Genomic DNA, 16,152 nt, shown 5'->3' with positions numbered 1-16,152 from the left:
AAGGTAAAAATCGCCATTTTTGCAAAATAGAGAAAAACCGACTTAGCCGAAATTTCTGAAACACAACCTGCTAAGCTTCAAAAATTCGCTCCCGACAACCGCACACAGACAAAGGGGCCATAACCAACCTCCACCTATCGACCGGCTGCCACCAGCAGCAGCCTTCCTAAGTCAAACACCGGGAAACCTAACACCGGTTTTTTTCCGACTTTAAGACCATATTTAACTCTGTGGGGCGTGTTGGCCTGTGGGGGTAGAGTGCTTGCTGTTAGACAGCGTGCTGAGTGGCGTGTTGCTGAGTAGGAGTGGGATATTTTTTTATTTCTTTTTCATTTTTCATGTATTTATTTTAATTTGTTTAATTAGTTATATTATTATTTTGAAATTATAATAACAAATTAATTTAATAAAACACACTAAAATTAATAATAAAAATACGATTACATTAAAAAATTCCTAAAAATAGAAAATTACAATAAATAAAAAGACGAACTAAACTTACTTTATTTTTTTTAAAAAGTCCTAAAAATTTAAACTACTACTCGTCGTCTTCATCCGACAACTGAATTAAGTCGTCGTACTCTTGGAGCAAGTTCTTCTTCATCTTCATGAAACGCTTTCTCTCTTTCGAGTTCGCGATGTTATTAATGTCCAAGTTCGACAGAAATTTTGTGGCTTCGAGTGCGGCTTTCATACATTTCGCTTTGGTGATTGCATCCATTTGTTGAAGCTTTTTCTGTGCAACTTCGGACTTGTACTAGTTAAGTTGTTCACATAACTCTTCAAACTTTGAGCCGTTTTTTGACCGAGAGCTTTGCGTCGCGTCGGAAGATGCAGAAGTCCTAGCCGCCTTCTTTGCTTGATTCCTTCCCATGGGCCTTTCAATCGGATCATCACATAAAAGCACGTTATTAGGACGATCATCCGCGATATCAATCGTGTGGACCGCGACCTCCTCGTCATCCTGATCACGCAAACCTCCATAAACTGCTCCACCAACCGGAGCAGGCGCAATTCACTTTGGTTTGTCCTTTAAAAATTTCCAAGCATCTTTAAACGCCCACGACTTCATCATCTCATTAGTACAATACGCCTTTACTGAAATGTCCCGTTTTTATTGATTAAAAACGTTCCATATTAATTGATTTCGTTGCGAGGTTTTGACCTCTATATGAGACATTTTTCAAAGACTGCATTCATTTTAAAACAAACCATAACCTTTATTTCATCAATAAAGGTTTAAAAAGCTCTACGTAGATTATCAAATAATGATAATCTAAAATATCCTGTTTACACACGACCATTACATAATAGTTTACAATACAAATATGTTACAACAAAATAAGTTTCTTGAATGCAGTTTTTACACAATATCATACAAGCATGGACTCCAAATCTCGTCCTTATTTAAGTATGCGACAGCGGAAGCTCTTAATAATCACCTGAGAATAAACATGCTTAAAACGTCAACAAAAATGTTGGTGAGTTATAGGTTTAACCTATATATATCAAATCATAATAATAGACCACAAGATTTCATATTTCAATACACATCCCATACATAGAGATAAAAATCATTCATATGGTGAACACCTGGTAACCGACATTAACAAGATGCATATATAAGAATATCCCCATCATTCCGGGACACCCTTCGGATATGATATAAATTTCGAAGTACTAAAGCATCCGGTACTTTGGATGGGGTTTGTTAGGCCCAATAGATCTATCTTTAGGATTCGCGTCAATTAGAGTGTCTGTTCCCTAATTCTTAGATTACCAGACTTAATAAAAAGGGGCATATTCGATTTCGATAATTCAACCATAGAATGTAGTTTCACGTACTTGTGTCTATTTTGTAAATCATTTATAAAACTTGCATGTATTCTCATCCCAAAAATATTAGATTTTAAAAGTGGGACTATAACTCACTTTCACAGATTTTTACTTCGTCGGGAAGTAAGACTTGGCCACTGATTGATTCACGAACCTATAAAAATATATACATATATATCAAAGTATGTTCAAAATATATTTACAACACTTTTAATATATTTTGATGTTTTAAGTTTATTAAGTTAGCTGTCCTCGTTAGTAACCTACAGCTAGTTGTCCACAGTTAGATGTACAGAAATAAATCGATAAATATTATCTTGAATCAATCCACGACCCAGTGTATACGTATCTCAGTATTGATCACAACTCAAACTATATATATTTTGGAATCAACCTCAACCCTGTATAGCTAACTCCAACATTCACATATAGAGTGTCTATGGTTGTTCCAAAATATATATAGATGTGTCAACATGATAGGTCGAAACATTGTATACGTGTCTATGGTATCTCAAGATTACATAATATACAATACAAGTTGATTAAGTTATGGTTGGAATAGATTTGTTACCAATTTTCACGTAGCTAAAATGAGAAAAATTATCCAATCTTGTTTTACCCATAACTTCTTCATTTTAAATCCGTTTTGAGTGAATCAAATTGCTATGGTTTCATATTGAACTCTATTTTATGAATCTAAACAGAAAAAGTATAGGTTTATAGTCGTAAAAATAAGTTACAAGTCGTTTTTGTAAAGGTAGTCATTTCAGTCGAAAGAACGACGTCTAGATGACCATTTTAGAAAACATACTTTCACTTTGAGTTTAATCATAATTTTTGGATATAGTTTCATGTTCATAATAAAACTCATTTTCTCAGAATAACAACTTTTAAATCAAAGTTTATCATAGTTTTTAATTAACTAACCCAAAACAGCCCGCGGTGTTACTACGACGGCGTAAATCCGGTTTTACGGTGTTTTTCGTGTTTCCAGGTTTTAAATCATTAAGTTAGCATATCATATAGATATAGAACATGTGTTTAGTTGATTTTAAAAGTCAAGTTAGAAGGATTAACTTTTGTTTGCGAACAAGTTTAGAATTAACTAAACTATGTTCTAGTGATTACAAGTTTAAACCTTCGAATAAGATAGCTTTATATGTATGAATCGAATGATATTATGAACATCATTACTACCTTAAGTTCCTTGGATAAACCTACTAGAAAAGATAAAAAATGGATCTAGCTTCAACGGATCCTTGGATGGCTCGAAGTTCTTGAAGCAGAATCATGACACGAAAACAAGTTCAAGTAAGATCATCACTTGAAATAAGATTGTTATAGTTATAGAAATTGAACCAAAGTTTGAATATGATTATTACCTTGTATTAGAATGATAACTTACTGTAAGAAACAAAGATTTCTTGAGGTTGGATGATCACCTTACAAGATTGGAAGTGAGCTAGCAAACTTGAAAGTATTCTTGATTTTATGTAACTAGAACTTGTAGAATTTATGAAGAACACTTAGAACTTGAAGATAGAACTTGAGATAGATAAATTAGATGAATAAAATTGAAGAATGAAAGTGTTTGTAGGTGTTTTTGGTCGTTGGTGTATGGATTAGATATAAAGGATATGTAATTTTGTTTTCATGTAAATAAGTCATGAATGATTACTCATATTTTTGTAATTTTATGAGATATTTCATGCTAGTTGCCAAATGATGGTTCCCACATGTGTTAGGTGACTCACATGGGCTGCTAAGAGCTGATCATTGGAGTTTATATACCAATAGTACATACATCTAAAAGCTGTGTATTGTACGAGTACGAATACGGGTGCATACGGGTAGAATTGTTGATGAAACTGAACGAGGATGTAATTGTAAGCATTTTTGTTAAGTAGAAGTATTTTGATAAGTGTATTTAAGTCTTTCAAAAGTGTATAAATACATATTAAAACACTACATGTATATACATTTTAACTGAGTCGTTAAGTCATCGTTAGTCGTTACATGTAAGTGTTGTTTTGAAACCTTTAGGTTAACGATCTTGTTAAATGTTGTTAACCCAATGTTTATAATATCAAATGAGATTTTAAATTATTATATTATCATGATATTATCATGTATGAATATCTCTTTATATGTGATATCGCATATTTCATATGCATTTTCCTTAGCGATATCGGTTACATTTTGGTCCTTATGGATACGATTTGGAGTTATTTCGGTTAAAGTTGTGAAAGTTTGAGTTCCAAGACCAAGAAGGTTAAATTTGATGTTATTTGATGGTTTTGGACGTGTTTCGTTGTTTACAAGTGAAAAGGTTTGATTCGGTTCGAGTTTGGGTGTTAATATTGAGTTTTCAGCTTCGTTTCAGCATTTGTTACATGGAGCGCCGCTCCAAAAGGGCGCGCGCCGTGCCATTTAACTACAAAAACAGTTCGAGCATATCAGAAAACAAAATGTCAGCTCACAGACAATCGGCGCGCCGCGCGGTATATTGGCGCGCCGCGCGGGGTTGTGCCCGGGTTCAGAATTCCCTCCTATAAAAGCCCGAATTATACCCTAACTTATCATAATCGTATCCTGACGAATTCCAGCCACTTTTTGACGAACTTAGGTGATTTTTGGAGATCTTCAAGGTCATTCTAAGGTATTAATCATTCCGGGAACAAGTCTCGATTCGTGTATCTTTCAGATTTCAATCTTTAATTAGTTTTATTCTTTTGTTATCAACAATGAATTATTCTATGTCTTTGATTGTTATTTTGATTTCAGCCATGATTGTAGGCTAAACTCTTAATGTTTGTCTAGATTGAATATTTGCAAGTGTTTGGATGTTACTTTGAGGTTTTATTAATTGATGCATGATAATTATGAGTTTTGATTAAGAGCCATTCTTGTGGGTGTTAATTATTGATACTAGGTTGATTAGTGAATCTTGTTTGAACAAAGGGAACCCTGTTTCAATTTAGTGATCTAATTTCCAATTGATTTGTCTTAACCGATTGGGTGCTTACTGGACCAAGGGGGTAAACCGGGTATGGTAATTAAATAAAACAGGGGTGAATTGTGTGGAGTGAACGCGTAACCAATTGAATCTTAATCTTGTAATTAGTTAGTTACTAAGTCACAAACGAAAGATAGTTTTTGGTGAAAGGGACCCCTAAGCCAATAAGTCCTAGTTTGATGTGTTTGCTAAAAGAGAACTCTGGGTAAACCGACTCTGTAATTGCGTGCATTGATTAATAGAACTAGTGCTTAATAACAAATCATCCAACACTGCGAATAGGATATCTAGGCGAACATTCTTTTATCCATTGAATTCAAATATCTTTATTTTTCTGTCGAGTCTGCATTTATTTTATTTAAACTTAAAAACCAAAAATATTGTCTTTTATTTTCAAAGCTTCCTTGATTTGGCTAATCGTTAAATAGCCGCAAAACAAACTATCTCGTAATTTCAATTTTCATAGTTTAACTTAGTTTACTTTTATTAGTTTCAAACTTAATTCTCACGTTAATACTGTCCTTGGAACGATACTTGGAATTACCATTTTTATACTATTACACGATCGGGTACACTGCCCGTAAGTGTGTAGTAATCTTTAACCAGGCATATTTCCAGAGATAATTTATATACTAGATTTCACACATCAAGTTTTTGGCGCCGCTGCCGGGGATTATTTTTATTTTTCGTATGATGTACTTTGAGACCTATTTGGGGCAAGGCGTTTCGGTACCGGGTGGTACCACCTTGCCCATTTATGTATTTGGTGTGTTTTTTTTTTTTTTTTTGTTAGGTGTGTTGGTGAAACGGTTTTTCAAGTCTGGCATTAAGTTCAGCAAAACTACTTTAATGATGGTATTGGTGTGAGGATCGGGAATGGACGATGTTCTTATGCTGGCAGTCAGTTCAGCGCCATCTGTCACTGTCATTCCACGATCTGTGGTTAAGCTCGATAAGTTTTTATTTTTCTTACCCTTTTGATTTTAATCCATTTTTGATCTCAAGTGATGGGGACATTACTTGATCTCAAGTGTGGGGTGGGGGATGTAAAATCTCTCGGGTTGGTTATTAATAGAATCATCATTATTTTGGTTTTGATATTTAAATGACGTTTCACGGGGTTTTGGTCGTAAAAAAAAAAATTGAAAAATTTAGGGGAAAATAAAAAAAAATAAAAAAATTAGTTAGTTAAAAAGAAAAAAAAATATATATAAAAGTAGTTAAAAATTCGACCAAAACCTTTGTTTAAGTATGGCTTGGAATTTATATTTCATGATGTTTAAAGAAGCCAAAGTTGTTTTACATGTTCATTACCATTGAACATGAAATCCTACGAGTTCGAAGAACTCAATAGTAGGTCACCTGTACCAAAACGGGTGTAAACCGTGAGAGAGCGGTGATTGCATAGCGTGATTGTGACCGAATCACGTGCCAGATCAAAAACTTTTGGTTACTTGGTATAGCATACTTCCGAAACTATATCATTTTATTATTGCATCATTTAATGATGTGATACTGTGGGAAGAGGAGCCTTGAGCTTCACCAGTGCTGTCCTTTTCAGGAGCAATAGCTACGTGCTTGTGTTTGCTTAGACAACACAACCCATAGCCAAAAGCTATGGAACCCGAAGGTTTTCGGGATTTTTCAAAACCGGTGTCAATTGAAACAGATTGGCACTTCCGAGTGATTCAGATCCACTCATAAGGAAGTAAAGTCTTCCGATCGTCCTACTTGGTTCGTATACCTCTTAAGCGTGCCATTTCATTACCCATCATTTCACGATGAGGTACTGTTAGAGGAGAAAGTCTTGAACTTTCAAAACACGTTCATTATTTTGAATGTGAAATCCTACATGAACATTCAGTTCATACGTAGGTCACTTGTACAAAAACGGGTGTCAACCGTATGAACGGTGATTGGATCGTGTGGTCGAAGCCGGGCCACACGCTAGATCGAAAACTTTATAGGGCGGTCTTCATTGTTTCTCCTAACAAGGACAATGTATGCGCTCGACCACCTTTTATGACCATACAGGATGTATCCACTCCATCCTAAAGGGAGTCAAGTCTCCCGAACGACACACTTGCTGATTTATTTCAGAAGTTGTAGTCCAGACCAGTCGTAGGGTGACGAAAAACCTTGAAAAGTCATTGCTAAAATCGACTGGAAATCTACCAGGCCTCAACATCAAACAGGGAAACTGGTAGTCGAAGCTTATCTCAATGAGGGAGATTTGCTAGCTTAATGGGAAGCGCACCATGATACACAAAATGTCAGTGATTGATCAGATTCCCAGTGGATAACCTCCGGAAAGGTAAGATATCAGCTTTTAAGCCTGATGAACCTCAATCTTCATGATTGATTTAACAGATTAGATGGTTACCTCATGACTATCGATGATATCTGGACGTAATGTGTATCCTCCTAAGCACATTATTTTCTACCGACATCTCGCGATGTTAGGTACTGTGGGAGGCTTGGCTTGACCAATTGCGGGGTAGCCCGTGTGTTCTCTTAGCACATATGTTCGATTGCTTATTCCTTGGTGCTAGGTTCCCACTTGATTCCCGGTTCCATTGAAGATTATATTCGAGATTCTCTACTTCATCATTATGGTACGTTATCGAGATTACTTTTGGTTATTATAATGATTCATTTTGATTGCGGTTTGGGAAGTTACATCGGGGGGATGCAAGTGGGAACCATAGTTGTTATTTACTCCAAATCGTGCCCACGCTAGTTGCTTGTTTGGTTCTTGTTCGTTTGATTCTACATATTTGCTTGAAGACGTTATTTTATTATAGAAGATTATTATCGAGTTCATTGCTTGAGGACAAGCAAAACTCTAGTGTGGGGTTGTTTGATATCGCATATTTCATATGCATTTTCCTTAGCGATATCGGTTACATTTTGGTCCTTATGGATACGATTTGGAGTTATTTCGGTTAAAGTTGTGAAAGTTTGAGTTCCAAGACCAAGAAGGTTAAATTTGATGTTATTTGATGGTTTTGGACGTGTTTCGTTGTTTACAAGTGAAAAGGTTTGATTCGGTTCGAGTTTGGGTGTTAATATTGAGTTTTCAGCTTCGATTCAGCATTTGTTACATGGAGCGCCGCTCCAAAAGGGCGCGCGCCGCGCCATTTAACTACAAAAACAGTTCGAGCATATCAGAAAACAAAATGTCAGCTCACAGACAATCGGCGCGCCGCGCGGTATATTGGCGCGCCGCGCGGGGTTGTGCCCGGGTTCAGAATTCCCTCCTATAAAAGCCCGAATTATACCCTAACTTATCATAATCGTATCCTGACGAATTCCAGCCACTTTTTGACGAACTTAGGTGATTTTTGGAGATCTTCAAGGTCATTCTAAGGTATTAATCATTCCGGGAACAAGTCTCGATTCGTGTATCTTTCAGATTTCAATCTTTAATTAGTTTTATTCTTTTGTTATCAACAATGAATTATTCTATGTCTTTGATTGTTATTTTGATTTCAGCCATGATTGTAGGCTAAACTCTTAATGTTTGTCTAGATTGAATATTTGCAAGTGTTTGGATGTTACTTTGAGGTTTTATTAATTGATGCATGATAATTATGAGTTTTGATTAAGAGCCATTCTTGTGGGTGTTAATTATTGATACTAGGTTGATTAGTGAATCTTGTTTGAACAAAGGGAACCCTGTTTCAATTTAGTGATCTAATTTCCAATTGATTTGTCTTAACCGATTGGGTGCTTACTGGACCAAGGGGGTAAACCGGGTATGGTAATTAAATAAAACAGGGGTGAATTGTGTGGAGCGAACGCGTAACCAATTGAATCTTAATCTTGTAATTAGTTAGTTACTAAGTCACAAACGAAAGATAGTTTTTGGTGAAAGGGACCCCTAAGCCAATAAGTCCTAGTTTGATGTGTTTGCTAAAAGAGAACTCTGGGTAAACCGACTCTGTAATTGCGTGCATTGATTAATAGAACTAGTGCTTAATAACAAATCATCCAACACTGCGAATAGGATATCTAGGCGAACATTCTTTTATCCATTGAATTCAAATATCTTTATTTTTCTGTCGAGTCTGCATTTATTTTATTTAAACTTAAAAACCAAAAATATTGTCTTTTATTTTCAAAGCTTCCTTGATTTGGCTAATCGTTAAATAGCCGCAAAACAAACTATCTCGTAATTTCAATTTTCATAGTTTAACTTAGTTTACTTTTATTAGTTTCAAACTTAATTCTCACGTTAATACTGTCCTTGGAACGATACTTGGAATTACCATTTTTATACTATTACACGATCGGGTACACTGCCCGTAAGTGTGTAGTAATCTTTAACCAGGCATATTTCCAGAGATAATTTATATACTAGATTTCACACATCAATATGATATATATATATACATTAAATGTCTTTACAACGATAATCGTTACATATATGTCTCGTTTAAAAATCATTAAGTTAGTAGTCTTGTTTTTACATATGTAGTTCATTGTTAATATACTTAATGATATGTTTACTTATCATAGTATCATGTTAACTATATATATATCCATATATATGTCATCATATAGTTTTTACAAGTTTTAACGTTCGTGAATCACCGGTCAACTTGGGTGGTCAATTGTCTATATGAAACATATTTTAATTAATCAAGTCTTAAAAAGTTTGATTGCTTAACATGTTGGAAACATTTAATCATGTAAATATCAATCTCAATTAATATATATAAACATGGAAAAGTTCGGGTCACTACAGTACCTACCCGTTAAATAAATTTCGTCCCGAAATTTTAAGCTGTTGAAGGTGTTGACGAATCTTCTGGAAATAGATGCGGGTATTTCTTCTTCATCTGATCTTCATGCTCCCAGGTGAACTCGGGTCCTCTACGAGCATTCCATCGAACCTTAACAATTGGTATCTTGTTTTGCTTAAGTCTTTTAACCTCACGATCCATTATTTCGACGGGTTCTTCGATGAATTGGAGTTTTTCGTTGATTTGGATTTCATCTAACGGAATAGTGAGATCTTCTTTAGCAAAACATTTCTTCAAATTCGAGACGTGGAAAGTGTTATGTACAGCCACGAGTTGTTGAGGTAACTCAAGTCGGTAAGCTACTGGTCCGACACGATCAATAATCTTGAATGGTCCAATATACCTTGCATTTAATTTCCCTCGTTTACCAAATCGAACAACGCCTTTCCAAGGTGCCACTTTAAGCATGACCATCTCTCCAATTTCAAATTCTATATCTTTTCTTTTAATGTCAGCGTAGCTCTTTTGTCGACTTTGGGCGGTTTTCAACCGTTGTTGAATTTGGATGATCTTCTCGGTAGTTTCTTGTATAATCTCTGGACCCGTAATCTGTCTATCCCCCACTTCACTCCAACAAATCGGAGACCTGCACTTTCTACCATAAAGTGCTTCAAACGGCGCCATCTCAATGCTTGAATGGTAGCTGTTGTTGTAGGAAAATTTTGCTAACGGTAGATGTCGATCCCAACTGTTTCCGAAATCAATAACACATGCTCGTAGCATGTCTTCAAGCGTTTGCATCGTCCTTTCGCTCTGCCCATCAGTTTGTGGATGATAGGCAGTACTCATGTCTAGACAAGTTCCTAATGCTTGCTGTAATGTCTGCCAGAATCTTGAAATAAATCTGCCATCCCTATCAGAGATAATAGAGATTGGTATTCCATGTCTGGAGACGACTTCCTTCAAATACAGTCGTGCTAACTTCTCCATCTTGTCATCTTCTCTTATTGGCAGGAAGTGTGCTGATTTGGTGAGACGATCAACTATTACCCAAATAGTATCAAAACCACTTGCAGTCCTTGGCAATTTAGTGATGAAATCCATGGTAATGTTTTCCCATTTCCATTCCGGGATTTCGGGTTGTTGAAGTAGACCTGATGGTTTCTGATGCTCAGCTTTGACCTTAGAACATGTCAAACATTCTCCTACGTATTTAGCAACATCGGCTTTCATACCCGGCCACCAAAAATGTTTCTTGAGATCCTTGTACATCTTCCCCGTTCCAGGATGTATTGAGTATCTGGTTTTATGAGCTTCTCTAAGTACCATTTCTCTCATATCTCCAAATTTTGGTACCCAAATCCTTTCAGCCCTATACCGGGTTCCGTCTTCCTGAATATTAAGATGCTTCTCCGATCCTTTGGGTATTTCATCCTTTAAATTTCCCTCTTTTAAAACTCCTTGTTGCGCCTCCTTTATTTGAGTAGTAAGGTTATTATGAATCATTATATTCATAGAGTTTACTCGAATGGGTTCTCTGTCCTTCCTGCTCAAGGCATCGGCTACCACATTTGCCTTCCCCGGGTGGTAACGAATCTCAAAGTCGTAATCATTCAATAATTCAATCCACCTACGCTGCCTCATATTCAGTTGTTTCTGATTAAATATGTGTTGAAGACTTTTGTGGTCGGTATATATAATACTTTTGACCCCATATAAGTAGTGCCTCCAAGTCTTTAATGCAAAAACAACCGCGCCTAATTCCAAATCATGCGTCGTATAATTTTGTTCGTGAATCTTCAATTGTCTAGACGCATAAGCAATCACCTTAGTTCGTTGCATTAATACACAACCGAGACCTTGCTTTGATGCGTCACAATAAATCACAAAATCATCATTCCCTTCAGGCAATGACAATATAGGTGCCGTAGTTAGCTTTTTCTTCAATAACTGAAACGCTTTCTCTTGTTCATCATTCCATTCAAATTTCTTCCCTTTATGCGTTAATGCAGTCAAGGGTTTTGCTATTCTGGAAAAGTCATGGATGAACCTTCTGTAGTAACCGGCTAGTCCTAAAAACTGGTGTATGTGTTTCGGAGTTTTCGGGGTTTCCCACTTTTCAACAGTTTCTATCTTTGCCGAATCCACCTTAATACCTTCTTTGTTTACTATGTGACCGAGGAATTGAACTTCTTCCAACCAAAATGCACACCTTGAAAACTTAGCGTACAATTCTTCCTTCCTCAATACTTCTAACACCTTTCTCAAATGTTCACCGTGTTCTTGGTCATTCTTTGAGTAAATAAGTATGTCATCAATGAAAACAATGACAAACTTGTCAAGGTATGGTCCACACACTCGGTTCATAAGGTCCATGAACACAGCTGGTGCATTAGTTAAACCAAACGGCATGACCATAAACTCGAAATGACCGTAACGTGTTCTGAAAGCAGTCTTTGGAATATCATCTTCTTTCACCCGCATTTGATGATACCCGGAACGTAAGTCAATCTTTGAATAAACAGACGAGCCTTGTAGTTGATCAAATAAGTCGTCGATTCTCGGTAGTGGGTAGCGGTTCTTGATGGTAAGTTTGTTCAACTCTCGGTAGTCGATACACAACCTGAATTGTGACGACCCGTCCTTGTCCACCTGGACGAAGTCATCAACATTTGGTCCCATTGCGATGATCGACTCCAAGTAATGTCCTTAAATTGAGCAAATGCACAGCGGAAGACTTAATTCGTACCTGAGAATAAACATGCTTTAAAGTGTCAACCAAAAGGTTGGTGAGTTCATAGGTTTATCATAACAATCATTTCAATATTTTTAATAGACCACAAGATTTCATAATCATAAATATAATACACTCGCAAGTGTATGTAAAGCATTCTAAGTGGTTGAGCACCTGGTAACTATACTTAACATTTAATCACGTCGCATATTCCCTTTATTATGAAATCTCACTACACCGTACCAAGTGTAGTCACCGAAACGAAGTACTGTGCAACCGTTGAATACTGGTCGTCCAGTCCGGTTGGGGTTGTCAGGCCCGATAGATCTATCAACAGGATTCGCGTTTACAATACCCATGTAAATAATAGTTACCAAGCTACAGGGAAATATGCCAGTGGTACAACTCAACGTAGAATATATTTTTAAGTACTTGTGTCTATTTTGTAAACATTTATAAAAGCAGCGCATGTATTCTCAGCCCAAAAATATATATTGCAAAAGCAATTAAAAAGGGAGCAAATGAAACTCACCATACTGTATTTTGTAGTAAAAATACTCAAGACGTCATTGAACAAATGTGGGGTTGGTCTCGGATTCACGAACCTAAATTAATTATATATATTTATATATTGGTTAATATCTGTTTAACAATTAAGGTCAAGTCGTAGTGTACCACAATCCTAATGCTCGAGACTAATATGCGACAGTTAACAAAAATGAATTTGACTCAAAATGATTTCCAAAATTTACACATGATTAAATATCGTCATTTTATATTTTCAAATATTTTTACAAAATTTATTAGAGTAAATAATAATATAATTCATTTATTAATAAATAAAACTTTATATAAAAATATACTAAAATGATAAGTTAATATTTTATAATAATAATATTTCCATTAAAAATAATACTTTTAATAAAAATGATAATTTTAATATTACTGATAATAATCAAATATTATAACGATGATTTTAACGACGACGTAATAATAAAATTAATCATTTTTAATAATTAATACAAAAATTCAATTGACTATAACTTTTAATCCGTCCGTCGAATCCATTCGATATCTAAATGAAAAGTTTATAGTTTTTCGCCACCTTTCCAAAAACATGCATATCATATATCTTATCTCAACCGCATGAGTAACTAATTCAGATTCTATCCTAAAATATATTTTGACAAAATTAAACATACCAGCATGTATAATCCTAAATTCTCGAGCACTAGTCAGTGATACATTATTAATAAATAAAAGTTAAGTTATAAGTGCTCACGTATCAATATTGAGATTCAATATTGCAGGAAAGTACATAGGCGCAACGGAGATGATAAACACTAGTTTATCTCACGAGCAAAACCCCCGAACATTACCCATAACCTTCATAGCTATAACCCATAATCTCAATAATTCTATCTCACTCATGAAACTTGTTTTGAAAACATTTGGGCAGAACCTCGTCATAGTATTTTATGTATATTTAGTACTAATAATACTCCTAATCCTAAGATTAATAATAATATTAATCTAAATAATAATAATTTTAATAATAATAATAATAATAATTATAATTAATAATATGTTACGGAGTAATATGAGTGAAAGAATAAAAAAAATGGAACCAGAATTCGATATTTAAAGAAATTTTGTCGTCCAAGTTGCCATCACCTTTTTTATATCGGCAAAACATTACGCGTTTCGCATAGATAGGTACGCGATCCGCGTAAGGTGTCTTCACGAAAGTTGTAGATTTTTGAGTTACGGTCGTTCGGACACCAGAATCACCCTTTTTCGAGTCAGTATGAATTAGTTATGATTTTTCTCGTGCAAGTGCGCAGGTTTAATGATTTCCAACATTTTAACTTACAATCTTGTGATGAAATGTTGTAGTCTTTTGGTGCTTATTAGAAATCTTTATTTTATCTTTATTTTTATTTTTATATCATTGAAAATCCATAAAAATATTTTATAATCAAATTCTATTATATCGAAAAATGTGTTCGTACTAAATTGAATAAATATAATTTAGTTTTCCAGGATTAGTTATATTCAAAATCATTCTTTAAAAGGTTTCATATACATCGTAAAATCTTTTCAATATTAAGAAAACTAAATAATTAGCCTATCAAGTGACACAAGTCAATCATTGCAAGGTACGCTTTTGAAATTTAAACGAGACTCTCCGCTAACCTCTGTCTAATCCTCAATAATAACACTTTTGTTCTTACACAGAATCACTTTACCAAATATTCCGGATATCGTTAAAAGTAAGGGTTTCCTAATTCAAAGTGGACCTCATAATAATGACTCGTAATCAAAATATCTGATTATATTATCATTTAATCTCGTTAATTAAAATAAAATACATCCATATAAAGTATTATATATCTAATGTACATAATAGTTCGTAAATCGTCAGGCATGGTCAAAGGGTAATTAATCACATGAATATAGATTTTAAAACTTTCGAGACTCAATATTACAAATTTTGCTTATTGTGTCGGAAACATATAAAGATTAAAGTTTAAATTTGGTCGGGAATTTCCGGGTCGTTACAGTACCCACTCGTTAAAGAAATTGCGTCCCCGAAATTTGATCGAGATCGTCATGACTAACAATAAAATGTTTTTATGACGAATATGAATTGATAACTAGAGTTTTATCACCATTTAGTAATAGTGGTAAAACAGTTCGATTATGTGAAGCGTACGAGTGAAGCTATCACAAGAGATGGAGATAGAGATTTAACTTTTGACGTAGTCACAGTGAATTTCCGGAATTTAAGGGATTTAAAAGAAAATCTTGAAATCTATAGGATTTGATTCTTCGGGATTCATGGAAGATTAGGATCTCTTTAATTTATTGCGATTATCTGTCTTGATTGCTTTGTCTGGTATCTTCTCTATAAATGAACTTCTTTCGTTCCATTATTTTCACCACTCCAATTCTTTCTTTCTCGATCCATACTTTCAAACGATTGTGAAAATGCTTAATCCAGTTCTAATTCTTGTCCTCATCCTTACTATCGCAACATTCATTCTCCTTTTCCAACTTCCACCAGAGGAATCTACTTTCTTCTACTTCGCCTTTGGGGTTTTAATGTTTTTAATTCTCCCATGTCTTTACATTATGATACGTATTGATATACATGGTTTGTAATTTATGTGTTGTTATCGGGCTTTATATTCTCCCTTATATTTTGAAGCTCTATGCTTCTGTTTTCTCTTCCCGACTTCAAGTCAAGCGAATAATGGTCCAGAATTCGTAGATATAGAATTTCGAATGATTATAATGTTCTAAGTAGGAAGGAATGTGATAGCATGTTTTGATTTTCAAATTTATCAAAATTATTGAGGATAGAACTATCAAGAATATATTCTTCTTGATATGTTCGGAGGTTATGTAGAATGAAAGAGTTATGTAACATGACACATGATGATGGTACTGAGAATCATCGCGTTTCATTAGAAACTCAGCATGACTTACTGTAATATAATCACGTTGGCCAAGCGCATTATATTATACTAACTCATACATCAGTTCCCAACACTTGTCCACAATTCATTCATAATTTATACTTAAATTTTACAGAAGCTTCCAATATAATGGAATACAGATAGCATAAAAAAAGGTATATAATTTCGGATGAGAATATTTATAAAAATGTCTTCAGAAATATCGAAGATATTTATGATGATATTTTGGAATTTCTAAGTTCAAAGGTTGATGAAGAAAAAAAAAATTTCGCAAGATTTTAACGTGACTTCGGAGCATGATATTCTCTAAAGATTTCATCGGATCCAGAATTACCT

Source organism: Rutidosis leptorrhynchoides, chromosome 6 (assembly GCF_046630445.1).
Source record: "Rutidosis leptorrhynchoides isolate AG116_Rl617_1_P2 chromosome 6, CSIRO_AGI_Rlap_v1, whole genome shotgun sequence".
Classification (NCBI taxonomy): Eukaryota; Viridiplantae; Streptophyta; class Magnoliopsida; order Asterales; family Asteraceae; genus Rutidosis; species Rutidosis leptorrhynchoides.
This window is presented reverse-complemented; position numbering follows the sequence as displayed.